General features: G+C 41.5%; 1 pseudogene; it reads right to left on the reverse strand.

The window, feature by feature from the left end:
- Nucleotides 1-446: 446 nt before the first annotated feature.
- LOC139033263 (heterogeneous nuclear ribonucleoprotein R pseudogene) lies at nt 447-2,840 on the reverse strand (annotated as a pseudogene).
- Between the last annotated feature and the right edge of the window lie 3,443 nt (nt 2,841-6,283).

Consider the following 6,283-nt stretch of genomic DNA (forward strand, 5'->3'; position numbering starts at 1 on the left):
GCAGGGGTCAAGAGTTAGATCCCTGGGTCAGGAAGATTACATGAAGGAGGAAATAGTCATCCACTCCAGTATTCTTGCTTGGAGTATGCTATAGAGAGAGGCCCCCAACAGCCTACAGTCCATGGGGTTGCAAAAGAACCAGACACGATTGAGGGACTGAGCACACAATATTTTAGCCTATCTCCTCTGCATCATTTTTAGCTCATATTTTTTTTTGTTTGTTTTGAATAGATTTTTGAGTTTTATTGAAATCTTACATGAACAAGAAATTGAAAATACAATCACATCAAAGAACAAATTGTCACGGCTTTGACGTTTAAGCCAAACAAATTTTGTAGGGCAGGTTTCAAAAAGGTGTGAAGTTATAACAATTTAAAAACACAGTTGACCTACTTCTAGGAATGCAAAACATACAATCATAGGTTATTTTCAATACAAGAAAACTTAAATTTGTTTGCTTTTAATTTCTTCAAACTACTAAGACAAAGCACTAGCTTGTATTTTTATTTACAGCATACTCCATACCCCTATGTAAGCTATCCCAAATCCAAAAAAATGAAACTGTCCAAAACCAAAGGTTCTGCAAAATCATGATTTTAACAGTGTGCTCAGCTTGTTTTGAAGCTAAAATGAAGCCTGAAACGATAAAAGCATTGTAACTCCCAGAATAAGGGAACTCTGCAAGCCCAATAATGTCCAAGAGCATTTATGAAAAGAGGAAAAAATAAAAAGACTTGAGTATATACACAATAGTGATTTCTTCAGCCAAATACAAATGGCAGCAAATTGCTACTTAAAGATGAAACAGATAAGCCAATTTTTTTTGAAGGATGTAAATCTAGAGCCAATCGTATCTTGTCAATATCATTTTCAAGCCCTCACTTGTCTATTTCCACTGTTGCCCATAAGTATCCTGATAAAATTCCTGGCTGTCATTATTGTAACCATAGTTACCAGAATAGTCACCACCTTGCTGAAGCGGCTGTTGAGCGATGGGTTGGGAACCCCAGTTCTGTTGGTTGTTGGTCTGACGGTGCTTGGAGTCAGGTTGGTTGTACCCGTCTGCCTTTCTCTTACCTCCTACATTGCCCCCACTGTTGCCCCGAGATCCACGGGAACCACGGCCTCTCTGCTGTTGTGCAGGACCCCCTCTGCCACCCCTAGAGCCTCTTGGTGGTCCCAAAGGTGCCCCCCTCTGTGAGTAGCCAGCTCTACCCCTTGGAGGTGGTGCTCCCCGCCCCCTTGGTGGTGGTGGAGCACCTCGCCCTCCCCTTCCTCCTCCTCTTCCTCTTACTGCATAGCCATCACCATAGCCGTAGTAGGGATCTTCATTGCCTCCACGATAGTCGTGACAATCATAACCATAGTAATCATCATAGTAATCTTCATAGCCATAGTAATCTGGAGGGTAGCCATATCCACCTCTTCCCCCACCACGACCCCGACCTCTAATTGGAGGTGGCATTCGAGGAGGAGGGTGATAGTAATAATCTTCATATGCAGTACTCCTGGAGGCCTGTCTAGCAGCTTGGCGCTCTTTCCTTTTCTTGTCTGGTGGCTTGGCTAAGACTATTTCAATTTCTTCCCCTTCTATTTCTTTGCCATTCATTTCATCCATGGCCTTAACAGCTGCTCCTCTGTCTTCGAAATGAACAAATGCATAATCTTTCAACTTCTTCACTCTTTCAAGTTTTCCAAATTCAGAAAATGACTTTTCCAATATTTCTTCTGTCACTGTAGTAGCCAAGTTTCTCACAAATAAAACTTTCACCTTAGCCATGACTTCCGGATCTGTTTCTTCCACAGGATCAGCCCATTCAACTGTAACTACATTTCCCCACACTTTTACTTTTCCACTCATCAGCCGGCGTCTGGCTTGTGCTGCTGACTTGTGATCCTCATACTCAAGGAAGCAGAACTCCCGATTCTTCTTTTTGTCATCGGGTTGATGATAGAGAATAACGTCCACCAAACCCTCTGTGACTTTACTGAATTCTTCCAGAATGTTTTCTTTAGTCTTATTCTTCGGAATTGATCCAACAAAAAGCCTGTTGTTTGCCACAGAAATGCACACTCCAAGGTGTTTACCAGGGCGAATTTCATAGCTGTCACACAGTTTAACAGCTTCCTGCGCGGCTTCCTTTCCACAGAAGGTGATGAATGCATACCCTCTGTTCTGACCAGACAGTGGATCCATCGTAAGACGCAGATCCCAAATGGGACCAGCCTTTTCAAAGAGGGGCACCAATTCATCCTCGTATAAATCTCTTGGTATTTTACCTACAAAGACTTCTGTTCCAATTCCAGGTTGCACGCCAGAGTACACACTGTCTGGGGGAGGACCACCATACTTCCTCTGTCCTGTGGTTACATCCAAGGTATAACCGGTCCTTTCAAGCAAGGCCTTGATCTTTGCTTCATCAGGTCCCTTTGTGGACTCTTGCACCTTGCTCCCCTGTTTCTCCCTTTGCCTGTAGGTCTTCATAACTCCACATAAAAATGCACTTTTGTTCTGAATATGTGATAAGTCACTTTCCTTGAACTGCTGTAGTACAGAGAGAGCTCCTTCTTCATTAAATTCCCTGGGAGCATCAATTGCTCTTTCATCAAGATCGATATAAGCTACCAATCCTGTCTGAAATATTTCATCAAGTCTTTCTGCCACCTTCTGAGGGAGGCCTGTCTCTATCAGTGTCTTGTAGTGTTCTGTGTGATTCACACTGGAAGTATCCATTGGTTCTTCCTCTTCTTTTAACTGTACTGCATTACCATTCACCTGATTAGCCATTTTATTATGCAGGGCAGAGCTGGGGCCGGTGGCCGGGCCAGTGAGAACCAGCGCAAGGCACTTTGAAAACGACTAGAAAGGGCGCGCGCGCCACCCCCTCCCCCCCGTCCTAGCTCATATTTTTAATGTTTGAAATAATATTTCATGTGCATTTTGGTTTTCATTGTTCTTTGCTCTGTACTTTCCCTAATATTTTATTATAAAAATTTCCAAACATTCCACAAAGTTGAAAATTTTTTCTAGCTAATACACAGACTTCCCACCTAGATTCCACTGTAATTTATTTCCTTTCTCATGTGTCTATTTATGTGTCCATCCCTCTATCCATCCATCAATGCATCTTATTCCTTTGTATATTTTGTGATAAATTGCAAACAGCAGGATGCATCTCCACAAGTATTTCTGCAAGCCTGCCATGAAGTAGTAAGCAATATTTATTTAAAGAACTTTTCTTTGGACATCAACTTTACATACAATGAAATGCACCAATCTTTTTTTTCCCCTTTCATGTTTTTTTATTGCAGTATACAATACTGTGTTAATTTCTGCTTTACAGCAGAGTGATTCAGTTATACACATATATGTATGTATAAAAAATTGTGTGTGTGTGTGTGTGTATATATATATACACATTTTTTAATCTTAAAAAATTTCCCCTCTGGTTCTGCTTCAGGGTATTTTGTCTTAGTTTCCTGACCAGGGATTGAATCCACACCCCATGCAGTGGAAGTGTGAAGTCATAACTACTAGACCACCAGGGATGTCCCATATACATTCTTTTTTATATTTTATTCCAATATGGTTTATCATAGGATACTGGATATAGTTCTCTTTGCTCGACAGTAGGATCTTGCTGTTTACACACCCCATATCTAATAGTTTACATCTGCTAACCTCAACCTACTATTCTTCCCACTCCAACCCCCTCCTTCTTGGAAATCATAGGTCTGTTCTCTGTTTCCATGAGTCTGTTTCTGTTCATAGATATGTTCATTTGTGTCATACTTGGACTCCACATATAAGTGGTGTCATTTGGTATTTCTCTTTTTCTGTATGGCTTATTTAACTTTGTATGATAATCTCTCAGTTCATCCATGTTGCTGCAAATGACATCATTTCAATTTTTTATGGCTGAGTACTATAGGGTTTTATATACATACCACTTCTTGTTTATTCATTCATTTGTCAGTGGAGATTAAGGATGTGTTTGTATTTTGGCTATTGTGAATCATTCTGCTCTGAACATTGGAGTGCATGTATCTTTTGAGATTACAGTTTTGTCTGGGTTTATGCCCAGGAATGGAATTTCTGGACCATATGATAATTCTAGTTTTACTTTTCTGACGAGCTTCCATACTGTTTTCCATAGTGGCTGCGCCAACTTACATTCACATGAAGTGTGTAGCAGGGTTCCCTTCCATCCACATCCTCTCCAGCATTTGCTATTTGTAGACATTTGATGGTGACATCAATGTAGACATTTGATGGTATGGCATGATACTTCATTAGTTTTGATTTGCATTTGTCTAATAATTAGGGATATTACATATATTTTCTTGTACCTATTGGCCATCTGTATATTATCTTTGGAGAAATGTCTGTTTAGGTCTTTTGCCCTTTTATGATTATTTTTTGCATTTACTAAGTTTTGGCTGCACTGTGTCTTCCTTGATGTGCATGGATTTTTCTCTAATTGTGGTGAGTGGGGTCCTCTCTAGTTCCAGCATGAGGAGTCCTCATTGTGGTGGCTTCTCTTGTTGCAGAACAAGGCTCTAGGGCTTGCAGGTTTCAGTTGTTACAGTTTGTGGTCTCAGTAGTTGTGGTGCATTGGCTTAGTTGCGCCTTGGCAAGTGGAGTCTTTGCAGAGCAGGGATCAAATCCTTGACCCCTGCATTTGCAGTGGGATTCTGAACCACTAGAACACTGGGGGTTCCCTTGCCCATTTTTTGGTTAGGTTGTTTGCATTTTGATACTGACTTCATGAGCTCTTTGTGTAATTTGAAGATGAATCCTTTGTTACTTTGTTTTCAAATAAATTCTTTCATTCTGAGGGGTGTCTTTTAATTTTGTTTATGGTTTCCTTTTCAATGGAAAGGGGTTAAAGATTATCTCCCATTTGTTCATTTTTATTTTCACTATTATACCAGATGTCTAAAAAGGCTGTGATTTATGTCAAAGAGTGTTTTCCTGTTTTCCTCTATGAATTTTATAGTGTCTGGTCTAACATTAGATCTTTGACCCACTTTATTTCTTTGTATGATGTCAGGTAGTGTTCCAATTTAATGATTTGGCATGTAACTATAGGGCTCTCCTGGCATCACTTATTGAATACACTATCTTTTCTCCATTGCATGTTCTATCCTCCCTTGTTATAGATTAGACAACCATAGGTGTATAGATGTTATCTCTGGCCTTTCCTTTTTCTACCATTGATTGGTATTTGTATTTTTGTGCCAATATCACTGTACTGATTACTGTAGCTTTGTAGTATAGTCTGATGTCAGGAAGCCTGATTCCTCCAGCTCTGTTTTTATGTCTCAAGATTGCTTTGCCTAATTGGGCTCTTTTATGTTTCTACACAAATTGTAAAAAAAAAGTTCTAATTCTGTGAAAAATTCTATTGGCATTTTTTTTTAATTCAACATTTTTTAATTCTTTCTTTTGACTTTTCACTTCTAATCACTTTCATTTCTTTACCACAATCCGACCTTTTGGGGGAGAGAATTGTTAACAGAAGTGCAGCCACAAAAAGAATCTTTCTTTCACACCACTGCTGCAAGAGCCCAAGACCTTCTGAGTCAAATCCGCCCACCCACTTCCAGAAACGTTTCAGCTGGAGTGATCCAGCTGTCACTCAAGAGATTTCCCTTTCTCCCAACACACTGTGTGACCAAGTTCTCTCAATTCCCTGAACCTCAAAACTCCAAGTGTCACAGCCAGTGCCAGGAGTTAAGACCTGAAAGATGAGAGCAGAGAAACCCCCTCTGCCAGTGCTAGGTCTCCTCTTCTCAGTAATAATTATAATAACAATAGTAAACAGTCCTGGTTCTCTGTAATCACAGAAAAGGAAAAACATTTGCCAGGATGACCCTGCCCCCTTGCCTAACTCTCACCCCCGCATTCCTCCCTGGAGAGAGTCCCTTCCACCCGGTGACCCTGCGGCACTGCTCCTGGGGAGGGTGCCTGGTAAACATCCTCAGGTCAAGTGCAGCCCCAGCGAGGCAAGGGCACCTTGGTGCCAGAGATACGGAGGGGCCACGCGAGGACACAGTGGGATCTCTGTGATTCCTATCTCACCTTTGCTCCCCGTCACCACCCTTCCTGCCCCTGTGCTTCCACACCTGGGGGCTGAGTGGAGAGTGGTGGGTTCGGGACACCGGCAGGGCAAGGGGGGACATGGGGAGTCTTTCACAGTCAGTCAGTGATTCTGTCTGTCCTAAGACTTGCCGTCTGGAGCCCTTCGTATGCCCCAGTCTATCATATCAAAGATCCAAA

The sequence above is a fragment of the Odocoileus virginianus genome, chromosome Y (genome assembly GCF_023699985.2).
Source record: "Odocoileus virginianus isolate 20LAN1187 ecotype Illinois chromosome Y, Ovbor_1.2, whole genome shotgun sequence".
In the NCBI taxonomy this organism is placed as follows: domain Eukaryota; kingdom Metazoa; phylum Chordata; class Mammalia; order Artiodactyla; family Cervidae; genus Odocoileus; species Odocoileus virginianus.